General features: G+C 38.9%; 1 long non-coding RNA gene across 2 annotated transcripts in view; it reads right to left on the reverse strand.

The window, feature by feature from the left end:
- LOC134474323 (uncharacterized) overlaps positions 1-14,206 on the reverse strand; it is an 82,667-nt gene that overhangs the window by 50,230 nt on the left and 18,231 nt on the right. Inside the window, exons 4-5 of one of the 2 annotated variants that reach the window (XR_010045112.1) lie at positions 13,395-13,472; positions 10,862-11,056 (exon numbers count right to left, since the gene is read on the reverse strand). This is a non-coding gene — a long non-coding RNA (uncharacterized LOC134474323). Of the gene's footprint in view, positions 1-10,861; positions 11,057-13,394; positions 13,473-14,206 lie in introns of those variants that run through there. The other variant, XR_010045111.1, reaches the window with a different exon arrangement.

The raw sequence follows: 14,206 nt of genomic DNA on the forward strand, positions 1-14,206 counted from the left end.
TATTTTAACATCTCTGAGGAAGCTCCTTCATGATTCTTATGGACACATCCTAAAACTTCTTTTTCTGTCACTAAAATCACAGGAGCTGCGATCTTCTCGGAGGGTGAGGTGGGTCAAAGTTCCACATTTTCACTTGAATCCCTGCAGACCCTCCCTAGTGATATGGATCTATTTACAGAGTTCTTGAATATTTCTGCCGCTGAGATTTTAGGCTCATCCCTTCCTCCTTGAATTTCATTTCTTCTTGTTCCTTTTTCTGGAGCGGGGAAGGAGGTTGGGTACTGAGGATTGAACTCAAGGGTGTTCTATCGCTGAGCTACATCCCAACCCTTTTTAAACTTTGTTTTTATTTTAACACAAGTCTCATTAAATTGTCCAGGCTGCGTTTGAATTTGTGATCCTCCTTCTTCAGCTTCCCAGAGTTCTGGGATTATAGCTGTGTGCCACCACACATATTTTGAATTTTCTCTTTCAATCATGCTTGCCTGAGTCCTGATTTGCAAAATCAAGTTCAAGTTATGCTTCTGTTTTTTCCTGAGTATAGGAGTCTGTGCTGATCTTACAAACTGATTTTGAAAACCTATAACATTTTTCTTCTTTCCTTTTTGAGGTTTGACAATCTTTTACTGTGAAGAGTCACAGATTTTAATCTTCAGACACAAAATGTCTTATATTTCTTATGACTTTAAAATAATAATGCTATTAAATTGCTGTGAAAAATAACACTTCTGTGACAACTGAAAATTTGAAAACTGTATATGACAATGTCATAAATATTGTGCCTGTCTTAAGAATGATAACATTTGTTATATGGTTGTGGGGTTTTGAAATATTTTTCACATAACCACAATAGTTATGAATGAAATAATATAATGTCTAGGATTTGTTTCAAATTAATCTAGGACAGAGAAAAAGGACATTTGAGGTTAGAAGAAATGTAGAATAGGAAAATATCTTTCCTTCTGTCACCTTATGGTCTTCGAAGAGGTCCCTATGATAAAAGTCAGTCTGATAAGAAAAAAAAACAGAAGTATTTAATGTAAGCTTTACACGGCATGGGAAATTTCATAAGGAAATAAAGACCCAAAGAGACAGGGTAAAGGACTGGAGGAATATCAAAGCGATTTCTTGCTTCAGCCTCTTTCTCCAGTTACGAAAGTTACCACATATTGAATCCAGTTAGAACCAGGATCAACCATGACTTCAAGACTGCCTGAACTAGACTGACAAGGTTGATTCGTTATCATTGATGGTTGCTGAGTTGGGGTACTGGGGATTCATATGCTATTGCACCTCCTTTCACACGTGTAAAATTTTCCCTTATCAAAAAGACTTTTAAAATTTAGAATATAATTAAATTAAGAGTCTTAAAGGCAGCGTGAGAAAGCTGGAAGGGCGGCTCTTCTCAACTCTGAAGCATGACTCTGCTCTTATTGGGAATGTCACTTGGTTTTACTAAACCTTCTGTATCACTCTGTCGAGACACTCCTGTGCCTGACCCCTCATACAACCTCTTCCAGCTCTGACCTGATATAATGTAGGAGGCTAGGAATTCACAGTTGACTTTTGGAAAACGGATCACTCCAGTGATCACTTTGGCCCTAATGAAGTATTGCCCCTCGTGGGAGGGAAATAAAACACACGTAACTCAACAGGGCAGCCAGAAAGAAGTGGAGCAGTCAAGCGGAGCCTCACAGCTGGGGTGGATAAAGAGGCACAGGTAATGAGGCCTCCATTCCACAGCCTGTTTTGAGAGCAGTGATTTGGCAAGAAAATTCTCTCTCCCGAGGAGGAGTTTTAAAGATCTATAAGGACTTGGAATTTCAGCTTCAGTTCAAACCATTGCACCCTCACAAAATAACTCTGGACATAGGGTCCAAAGTTGGAATCAGGTCCAGGGTTGGAATCCGGACATTTTAAGGAGATTTTAAATTGCACAGTGTAAAGAGGCCTAAGCAAAATGGGTTGCCCAGGTGAGGCCAATCCAACCAGAAAAGGTCTTATTTTATTGCACAGTCCATGTGGATTCCAGTGTATTTTCACTCAGCGACCAAGAAGTCTTTTTGATGTGTCACTGAAAACTTCCCTCCCGTCCATCGTAGGTTTCTGTCTCATGGCTGAGTTGTTTGTGAACACAAAGAATCCACATGTCAGTTGCATGATGGTCAAACATCTTTTAAGTAGATGAAGACAAAGAACAAATCATTTTGAGCCTTGTCATGGTAAACTAACCGCATTAAAAAGGGCCAGTTCACATGGAAAAATCTCCAGAAAAACAATAGGGGAAAGAACACTTAAACTTCTCTGCGTGATCAGAAGGAAGTTATTCACATGTTGCCAACTATGAGGGTTAGATATGGGAGGGGATAATGTCCACCATATGGCTGACTTCTATTGGTCACAAACTTTGATTCCTATAGATGGATTCTTTAAGTTAGTACCCCTCATTGCTACTGAAACTCCAAATGCTAGATACCACACACTGACAGTATCAGAACACAAAACAAAATAAAGCTCAGTATTCTAACTTGATTACATCACAGCTAGTAGAAGACAGAATAGTAGACTATAAACAGTTAAGGAACTGTAATTATGTTAGGGCCCTCAGAATACCATTTGCACTAAAGTCACCTCAAGAAAAAAGGTATCTTCCCTCAACATCTGAAGAAATTCTAAGTGACAGGGTTGCAGTTTCAAAGACATGACACCCTTTTGCTACCTGGGGTTTCTTGGAGTGGATTGCACACTGTAATCACCCAGACGATTTTGAAGATGGTCCACTCTTGACTCTTCTAAGATTTGAGCTCAATTTACCTTTGATGGGGCATCAGTGTTTGGTGTTTTGGTTTTTTTTTTTTTTTTGAGATGGATTAATACAAATTAAGGGATTCATCTGCCAGCAGAAACTGTTCTCACCTTGATCTGTAAAATGGGAACATTGAGTTGAAATATCTTCAATATGGAAAGACAGTTTACTGGATAAATATGCAAGCTCTGGAAGCCTAAGTTCCTGCCTAAGTTCAAATCTTTCCTCCGCCATTCAGCAGCCTTCTGGGGTTTGAGTAACCCATCTCTAAACACTTTTTATCAGATAGAGCTGTATTGGGAGTGTGAGGAAACAGATAAAAAGCCACCAAGCCTCATTATATGCCATTACTGTTACTGATGCTTGGCTCTGGAATGATCCCCAAAGACCCACGTGTTAAATAGTTGGTCTTCATTGCTCAAAGGGGTGGGGCCTGTAGGAAGTCATTAGTCACTGAGGGTGTACTTTTGACAGGGACTGTGGGACTCCAGCTCCTTGTCACTCTGTGAGGTGAGGGCCCCCCTTCATGTGCTCCTACCACGATTCCTGTGTTACCACAGCCCAAAAGCAACAAGAGCAATCATAGACTGGAAATTCCAAAGCTGAGACAAAAATGAACCTCTTTTCTTTGTATCTTAGTTGTCTCAGATAGCTTGGTATAGTCATGGGAAGCTAACTGACACAATCAGTGTTTAGTTCATCAGCCATACAGTGTTCAGCCTTGTGAATTTCCTTCACTTGTGCTGCAAGGAAAACGTCTGACACCTGTGCTCACCTTCTCCCATGATCTACACTGTCTGTGTATTTCTTTTTTGTAAATTGTTTTATTTTAAAGAGGATAAAACCAAGCAAAATAAAATAGAATAAAGCCAATCAGAACAGAACAAGGAAAGCAATACAGGACTTCAAACCAAGAAATTAGGAAATCGATCATGGCTACCATAATGTCTCCTGTTTTCTTCAAAATAGTGGTCCATAACACCAGACATAATAAAATCAAACAAAACAGAGCAGAATAAAACCAGTCAAAATAAACCAATGAAGTGTTACAGGACTTCTAAACCACAAAACAGGAATTCAACAATGGCTACCATCATGTTTGTGTATTTCTTGAAAAACAAGTTTTTGCCCTAAATTTTGATCCCACTGAATTTTCATTTGATTATATTTCCTTTTTCATTTGCCTTCAATTTTCCATATAAAGGAACTAAAATAATGTTCTTACATAAAAGAGTGCAGAAAACCTAGGGCAGTCTCTTCTGTATAAGGTATGCACCATCTGGTTTCTGAAATGTTTCCCAAAGATTTCGGTCCCGTATTTATTATGATTTCATATCATCCTTCAATAAATCTACTATAATACCTCATCATAATGCCTATTTAGCTGAATTTACCATTTAATGATTCAATATTTATTTAAGAATAGCAATACTCAATATTTATTTAAGAAAATTTCTTGCCTTCATCCAAACATTAATATATTATCTGCCATGTATGTCCCAAGAATGCAGACTGATAAATTTAGACATGCGTATTTGTTATGTATAACTGTTTCTGTCTCAGACAGTGATGTCACACAGTATTTTTCCCCCCTTTGGTGAAGGTCTTGTTGGGTACAAGGCCCCTATTGTTTATTGTGTCGCTATCCTGAGGAGAATTTTCTGACTCCTTATCCTTCTGTGCACCTCTGTAGACATGTAGAGAACAGTGGTGGATGTTTGCAATTCTGCATAGTAGTACTGACAACTCACAGGATCATAAAATTTTAATTCTAATAGCAACTTAGAGATTTTCTTGTTTGTGTTCCTCATTTAGAGATATAAAAAGTGAGACCCACAAAGTGGCTGGACTTGCCCCAAATTCCATAGCTATTAAACAGCTCAATCTATCCTTTCCTGCTCACAGACAACTTTCCTGATCAATAGCTGTGCTCAGATAAAGATGAAAGCAAAATGCTATGGGAATCCTGAATTGATTTCAGGAAGAATGAATTATAATTGGCTTACCTTCAGGAGGTTTCTTAGACCAGTGGCTCTCACTTTCTTGAAGAGTAATTTCTTGAAGAGCAATTGCCAGCCTGTATCTGCAGATTTTCTGACTCTGATACTGATGAGGTCTGAGAATTTGCATTGTGCACAATGGAGCAGCACTTGGAGAACCAGAGTCGTGTGTGAGCCCAGCAGCAGCCATGTTTCTGACTCCCATTTACTGCTATTGTGCTGACGATAATCATCCCTGAGCACCTCTGGGCTTCCTTTAAAGCTAGTGCATACAGACATCCACTCAATAAGTTTTCTGCTCCTCTCTATTCCTTTTGTCTGTTACCCTGCTTCCCACTGTCAGTATTAAGGCAGCCCTCATGGGTTTCATTACAAATGGAGCTTTCTTTTGACAATATAAGAGCGTTACCTAGAGAGAGTGGTCGCTGAATATCCTCAAGCACAGTTGGAAGTTAGAATCTTCAGAGGGCAAGTTCAACTCTGCTAAGTTGCAGGAGAGGGAAGGGCCAGAAAAATGATTTCGATCTTTTGATAAATCATTTCTTTGATTAAATCCCGCGATTGTGACCCAGTTTCACTGGATATTTGAGGAGAAATGTGGTCTGGAGGGGTGAGTTGCCCACTATTCTTTGAGCATTGACTGAAAGGGAAGCCAATACATCCCTAACACAAAGATCCTGAAATCCAAAATGCTTCAAATTTTGAAACTTTTCAAGCACCAACCCATACGAGCCTCCATGCAGAAAATTCCACACTTGATTTTATGTGAACGGTCACAGTCAAAACACAGGTGCACTGAAAATATTATACAAAATTACCTTGACAAATATGAAACATAAGTGAGTTTAATGTTTAGGTTTGAGTACCATGCCCAAGGTAGCTCATTACATATCTATAAATATTTCAAAATATGAAAATTTGAAATCTGACACATTTCTGGTTCTAGACTTTTTAGGTGAGGGATATTTGGCCTGTACTATGGCTGTATTTCTGGATGGTAATTTTCTGATCTCTTTTTCTTACAGTAATGATCCAGGTTAAAAAAAAAAATCTTGGCTGAAATATACATGCATAACACAGAAAAGTCCAGGCTGAATATAGAGGCACAGTGACACCAATACACCTGGGACTGTGTTTCCCCTGACAGTGAATCAGGTATATCACCCTGAAGGAGCATTTTATCATGTCTGTTCATAGGAAATACTGCATAATGAACACGCTCCAGAAGGCCTGCAAGAGTCTTTCGTTTTCCGATTGCTACAACAATCATTGCAAGAACCCTTTCAGAATCAAAGAGACAGGACAAATTCAATCTGCTTAGGAGAAAGCACACTGAGCTCATGCCCACTGACAAGACAAATGTTAGTCTCCAACACCATCAGTACTTAAAAGTCCTAATACCAGGTTAATCTGATTTCTTGATAGTTCCTTCCCCTTCCTTTCAAATTTTCCTTACTGATGAATCATTGTGTGTGTGTGTGTGTGTGTGTGTGTGTGTGTGTGTGTGTGTGTGCGTGCACAGGTGTGTATCTCCTTGACCTACAGAACAGGTAACCTCTGCTCACTGTGGGGTCTGAATCAAAGAATACCCTGTAGCAGCATGAGAGATCACTCAAGCCAGACCCTTTCACTGTTTCCTCCTGAGCTGTGTTATTAACAGGTATCATATCACAGCATTCTGTCATTTTTCAGTGTAATTTTCCCAAATTGTGATCCAATCAAATTGCTGACATCCTTTCACGTTTCTAGGAGTGTTATCTAGGGATTCATTATTTAAGGAGCCAGTTTAACCTTGTGTGTGTGGATATACAAGTGTGCATGTGTGCGTGTGTGTGCGTGTGTGTATACCCAGAGAAGAAAGTTCCTCTTGTGCTGTTGGTATGATGTCAGAGGCAGTTTCTCATTCCCTCTACAAGGCTTTCCTTCTTCTGATGCACCAATTAGTCGACTATTAATAAAAAGACATTAGGTTATGCTTATTTATTTTTAAAGAATGACATCACCCCCAGCCTTAATGTCTAGCAACAGAGCGTTCACTGGTCTTTCCATGTATGACATCATGGAAGCTGATTGAACTTGGCAATGGCCTTGCTGTTTTCACAACAGTGTGACCAAGGCGCTGAGAGGGGGGTTAGTTACAAGGGGCTAAATAAACATGTGTGGCCATGTGCCCTCTTATTCCCGTTAAGTCAGTTTGTATGCAGTGAAAAGTACTTGCAGTTCAGAGCACAAATAACCTCACTTTACTCCAGAACAAAGCTACAACTTGAAAGATTAGAAAACGTTGGTGTTTATCTCTGCATTATCAGGGTCTGAAGGCCAGCAGACACGATCACAAAAGGAAGGCTTGCTAACTAAAGCCAGGTGCCAAGCTGACTCTAAATTGAACCATCCTAGGAGCACATCAGCTAACACGCTCTCATAGATCCAACGCATTTCAAGAATGGAAAGGACTTAAGGGTTCAACTTAAGACATAAGGGAATTGAATCCTAAAGTTCTGAGGAAGCGTGGTTAATTCTGCACAGTTAACAAGCACGAAAGTAGCTTTCTTTCCTCTTCGTGATGATGTCTCCCTCTTAAACAGGCTGCTTCTGTAGGCCAATACAAATTCTCTTCCAAGAAAGAAAACTCAAGATTTTAATTGAGTTTATCTGGCATCTTATACTAATTTTAAAAAATAATAATTAAATCATTCTCAGACCATGCAAGCTGTAAGAATTCTTATGTTGGGGCTCTATCATAATTCAAGATTCATTGACTGGGCTGTTAAAGCCATCACTGGCAGTGGACCTATTGAAAGGGAATCCTGCTACCTCTCCCCTTCCTAAAAGACTTCACATTTTAAGGACACAGATTAGTCTTCAACAAAGGAATCAATTTTCCCCCTCAACTCTCATTATGTTCTAGCACAAAGCAGTGGCTTTATCAATAAAGGATTGGATTATGTCAGTCGTTAAGTACATAATCAGATCTATGACTGCTCACTGATGAGACTGCCAAAAGTCTAACTAATTGGACATAAAGACATGGCCTTTGACCAAAGCCAGTCAAGGGAAGCTTCTTTGTTCACACGCATAGCTTCTGCTTAGAATAAGGTCTTGCCATGACAGGTAATCATCAGACCCAGAAACTGATCACGAACTCTACTGATATTGGTGAGTCCCTAGGATCAAATCTCAAATTTAAGACATAGGTGGAACTATGTATTTAAATACTGCAAGAAATTAGTATTGCAAGATACATTATTTTGCAGAATTTTCCATTGTGTGTGTGTGTGTGTTCTTAAGACAGGGCACCATACTAGAACGATAGGTTATAGCAAAACACAACTTTAACTGCATGAGGATATTTATTTGCAGATTTAATAGTGATTGACATCTATACAGAGTAAGCATAGTGCTTAACAGGAACTGGACTCTAAAAAGTATTTTTCAATTTAAAATGATTGATGAAAATAAATGGATTGTATTAGCCTCAGACTCCAGGCAGTTAATTTGTATAAGACAAAATATAATTAATTGGACAATGCTGTTGATGTAGGAACACACATGCGATACATACATGTTGACATTACCGCCATAGGGGCTGAGAAGTGTAATCACTTTTGCAGTCATTGTTAAGTTCATAGACAGTGTTACTAAAACAAGTGGAAAGCATAACAAATTTAGTTAATTGTTTTATATAACACAGGACCCTTTAGAAATAAAGACCAAAACACCCAGGGAAACTGTCCACAGATTCAAGGAAAAATGTCCAAGCTTTTTGTCCACAGATTCAAGGAAAAATGGGCAGCCATGTGGAACTATGATTGGACAAGAGGGTATGATGTAATGGTACTGGACTGGAGGTAAAGCTCAGCAAGGTCTACCCGTCCAGATTCTTTTTTGGACTCTTTGTGTAATGTTCCTTCCTCCTAGATTGGGAGAAATTCTTCTGGAATTAGAGTCTTCAAGGGAGACAAAGAGAATTGGCCTTTCTTGATTTTACAGGTGGTTCTATTCTTGGAGAAGAGGAATCCTAATATCTATGACTCACCAAAAAGAGAGCGGGACACAGGAGGACAGCAGAAAGTCAGCAAGATATTGCTTCTGAGATCTTCAAATGTCTCTTGGTCTTAAAAACTCAGCATGCCAGAGTGCAGTGTTTAGGGGTATCATGTTCTAAACCCAACACCACACGCTTCACTATGTGACCAATTGGCTTGTATGCCAGATACATAGCCAGTGTCACTGTGTTTTGTGGATTCACTAGAACTCTGTTACTCAACCAGGGCCCGGCAATCTGAAGCATCCACATTACTGGGAACTTGCTGAAGAAACAGAATATCAGGCCCCAACCAAGACCTACTGAATCTGAGCCTGCATTTTAACAACATCCCCAATCAATTCATATACAAGTTAAAATCTGAGAAATACTACTGTGGATTAGTGTTCTTCACACTTACACATGTATTAGAACAAGGAAGAGTTTTAGAAATGATCTATGCCTCAGTCTGACTTCCAAATGTTATCATTTAATTGGTCTGAGAGTTCAGCCTGGGCTTTGGAATTCTACTCTGTACGAAAGTTTGCAAACCTTTGATACCAGCAGAATTTTTCAAGCTTTATTGGTTTTAAGCACTTGGAGGTATTTGCTAGTCATTCAAATACTCAAACTTCATCCTAGAATCAAGACCTCACTATATCAAGAAGCCAGATATTGAAGAGTAGAAGAATACAAATTCACTGGCTATAAGTTATTCATACCCTTAAAAACCTTGGGAAAATTGTGCTCCAAAGTAGTGTGAATACAGAGTACCCAGAAATTAAGGAAAGTCTCTCAAAAGAATGTGCTTCTCAAATCTCCACCACTGTGCCATTGTTTATCACCACTAGACAGCTTGTTCATGAGGTACAGTTATGAATTTATTGTGCTTGGCTCAATAAAGAATTGTTTTGACTAATAAACTACATTTTAGCACAAGATCTTTAAATTCATCATCTATTCTTTTGACACATTTTCATAGACTGCTATATTTATCAATGTCCTCTAAATCCTGATGTTACAATATTAAACACTAGAGACAAACTCACTACTCTCATGACATTTTTATTCTAACAAGGGAATAGCCAATAAACAGGAATAAAACATTAAATAGTGGGTGTAAATGAGTCTGCTATAGGAAAGAATGCTAGAGTTTTCCAAAATGACTGATCCAATGGGACAGGTGCATAGATACATTGGAAGGGTTTTATTGGAAGGACTAATTCACATGACTATGCAGGCTAAGCCCCACTGCAGCCTACCTTCAGGCATGGAATCCCAGAAGCGTGGTTCACTTCAAGCCCAAAGGCCTTAGAACTCGGAAGACAATGCAGAAGTTTCAGCTTAAGGCCAAAATTTTAAAACTCCATAGTCAGGAGGACTCTGGTGTAAGTTCCAGAGCAAAGAATTTTGCTGTTTAAGGCTGTACAAAATGTGTCTGGCTCTCAGAGAAGAGTTCAATTTTTTCTCTATATTACTCTTTCTAGGATTCCATCCAATCAGACAAAAGCTATCACACTGTTAATGGAGGTTTCCTACCTTGTCCATTGAACCTTATATGTTAACCTTCTCTGGAACACTCTTATGGTTTGATTTTCACTTTGCCTATATAAAAAATCCTGATTGATTCCTGTAGAGTTTATGTTTATTTGTTTTAAAGAAGCCTACTTCTTTAAAACTTTACACATCCAGCAACAAAAAAATGAATTCTCACCAACTTGGGGGTGAAATCACAGGAGGATTCTCCCACTCATTCCTAATAACCCTTTTAGTCTTACTTAGGTAAAGATTTTCATTCATAAATCTTTGGAGTATCATCTTTTTTCCTAATTTGTTTCTACCTTTGGTTTTGAAGTCTAATGCTCTTTGTCAATTGTGTGATGCTTTCCATGTGAGTGGAAGGTAAATTCATACCATTTTGAGTGGGTAAGTGCTTTTAAATGATTTAAAATCCTGGGAAGACATTTAACTCTTTGGCAGGGAGATTTGGAGAACACGTTATTTCCAGCTGTGGATTAGATCCATGTTTCAAAGGAGAAACTCACCAGCGGAGAATGCCACAGAATACATCCAGGTGTTTTTAAGAGCTGCAAAAATATCACAGCTAAGAAGAGCCTTCCATTGTTCCTTCAAGATGCCACACTTCTTCCTCAGTGGAAATGGATCCCATGAATCGTGCCTCTGAAAGGGCTCTTGGAATCATTCCAATCGGCTCGGAGGAAAGGGCTTTTGAGAACATTAAAAGCAGGAAACGAGCAAGAGAGTGTGAGCATTTGCAAAGGTGTTAAAGATGAATAGGACTTAACTTTGTTAAGAAGGAGATCTGGGGTAGACGACAGAAAATTCCATTCTGGAAGAGTGACAGTTACAAATAAAGGGGGTTGGAGAGGAACTGAAGCAATAAACTATGACATTTATGACATTAGTTAAAAAGAGAGAGAAAAAAACAAATTACACCTTAATAATTCAAGAAAATTAGTTGCTGTTGGGACCTGGATGAATGCTCAACTCACAAGGAGCTTAGTGTACTTGTTCTGTTTGGACTGTTTGTGTCCACGTACCTGTATTTTAAGATTGATATCCAGGAGGACAATAGACGACATATTCCTTTGTGTTGTTTTTAGAGAGAAGACATGGGGGTGATTGAACCCTGGACCATTTCAGCCTGAAGAATGAATTAAATCTACGGGGCTGTGGTCCAATTAATAGCAAAGCAACCTAATTGACCCCAAAACAGTTGACTCAGTGACACTCCGACAGAGCTTTGACAGCTTAGCAGTAAGATCAGGAAAGGAAATTAATACGTGATTTAAGTAAATTCAGGCACCTGGTGGTTTAATAGACCTAGACACTTTCATCTTTTGTTATTGAATTCAATCCGGCCCAGTTGGGAGCTATTGAAACATTGATGGCCATAAGCTGGCGCCTGTGATGTGCCACTTTGCGGCTCAAAGCTTCTTCCTGGATCACCGACGGGAAATGATGCAAGAGTGGGACTGGCACACACTCACGTATTTAACTCACACAGACCGGCCTTGTGTTTCCTCCTCGCGGGGTGGGTTTAAAATGTGATAAATGGTGAAAAGTTCTGGAACCAGAAGTCGGCTTAAAAATGCCAGGAAAACCTCAGTTGGACACAGTTCAAGCAACACACTTTTAATTAAAGCAAAAAAAAAAAAAAAATGGTCTTCAGCTGATTTCTTCTATATTCAACTCTTATACTAGATAGAACATTATCTTACTGTCCTAAGAACTTGCATTCTTTGCTGAAGTCCACCTTGGAATATCTGTTTATTTAATTTTTTTGAAGATTGTATGCTTCTTGGCTTCTACTGCTCCAGTCTGAGTATTCAGATATGGAATATATGGGTCACAGCTTGACTCATCAGAAAACACTGGTTTAAATGTTTTATTAGCTTGTTAATACATAAGTAATGCATGATTCTAAGATGTGAAGCAACGTGGGAAGTTGTAAAATGGAGAAATAATATATTTAAATTGAAACATACATAGTCAAATTGCCTTTCCAAAAGTTTGTGCTAATTCTTATGCTCAGAAATGATGTATGATAATTTCCTGTCCTTACGATACATTTGCACAGAGTTTGTATATTTATTTTGTGCAACTCTATCTATACTGGGGAATATTTAAATATGGAGTTTGGGGGTTATTTGCTTTGTTGTTGTTGGTGGTGGTGGTGCTTTGCAAAATGGAATCTCTCACTATTATTCAAGTCCATTTGTCTCCTGATTTTGTCTCCAGAATAGAGCTCTCGCCTAGCCCAGGGTGTGTATCCCATTGCTTCCTTTGCAAACTAGAAGTTCCTCCCGGGATATATCCTCTCATCTTTCAAGCTTTACCTCCAGTGAAACATCTGATAATTTTTTTCCTTCTCTCCTTCATTCCAGATGTCTGCTTTGATTTGAGAAGAAATCCCAGTTTTAAGGAGAAATCCTAATTCACTCCAAAATAAACGATTGCTGTGGTTTGAATACAGATCCTCTCCCCTGAAACTCATGTTGAAATTACATTGTAATTGCAGTAGTATTGAAAAGTTGGGTCTCCAAGGAATCATTAAGTCATTAAGAAGGATTAATGCCTTTCTCATGGAGAGGGATAATTCTTTTAGAATCGAATCAGTTATCACCAAAACAAACTATTGTAGATGGATCATCCTACATACTTTTCAACACATTCACGCCCCTCCTCTTTTCCACCATGATGTTTCTCAGTACGAAGGCCCTCTCCAGCTATCACTGCCTTGTCATTAGACTTCTTAGCCTTTTGCACTGTGAACTTCATAAATTTCTTTGCTTCATAAATCAGCTTGTCTCTGACACTGTGTTACAGCTCCAAAACACAGATTAAGACACTGCACACATCACCTTTCTGTACTTGTTTCCCTGAAAAGTCCCTTCCTGTTATTTGTTTACATTCTTTCTCCACCAGCATCATAAGGTCAGAGACTTAGCTTTGCTGCAATCTTTTCCTGTTCTGACCCATGGTTTGGTAAAGAAAACTGATGAATTTGTAAAAGTGATAGTGAGAGGCTCGTTCTTCTTACCTTTAGAGGCAGTGGTAGAAGCACAGGGATGAGCGATCTTCAGTGAGTCCCTGACATTAAGCTTCTTTTCCACTGGCTCTGGAGATAAACACAAACAGCAAAGGGTTCTAAAGAAATGAGAAGAAATTTTTCCGTTCATTTTATCCTTTCTTAATCAAATTGGGGAAAACCTGCCACATTTTAAGCCTCTCATTTTCCCCATGATTTTAGCTCAATGCACCTTCCAAATGATCATTTGAGCCACAAATAACCAAGGTAAATTTTGTATTCTTGTCAGGAATAACCGTATTCATTTGTCTGAGTTGTGCATTTTTCCTCTTCTAAGAAAAATCAGGGGGAGTTCATGGCAACGTGATATAACAGGAGTTTTTCTCATTGATGGTTGTTTTTTCCTGATCATATATTCACTCTAGCACATTTAGACAATTCTGAAGAGTAGAGAGAAAAAAATGTAATCCATACATTACCTTTTATCATCAAAATAAACATGTTGTCTAAAGCTGGATTCCTCCAAAAGCAGAAGCTAAGAGAAATGGAATTCAAGTTGTTTATTTTGAAAGTGATCCCAAGAATTGCCCACAGGAGATGAGGGAAGCCAGAGAGGAAAGGAAAGGAAGTCATAGAGGAATCCTCATGGGCAGTTCCGCTTAATCCAGTTGGGGAGACCATATAATAAACACCTCTGTATTGTACCACTTTGGAGGCGGGAAACTAGTGAGTTCATGCACATTTCTAGTTCCCGATTGGCTTAAAGCTGCTACTAGGGGTGTTAATTCCACAGTAACCCTCCTCAATTCAGAAGCCAGCTGCAC

Source organism: Cavia porcellus, unplaced genomic scaffold (assembly GCF_034190915.1).
Source record: "Cavia porcellus strain 051 isolate PalLab524CR breed Dunkin Hartley unplaced genomic scaffold, mCavPor4.1 scaffold_32, whole genome shotgun sequence".
Lineage (NCBI taxonomy): Eukaryota > Metazoa > Chordata > Mammalia > Rodentia > Caviidae > Cavia > Cavia porcellus.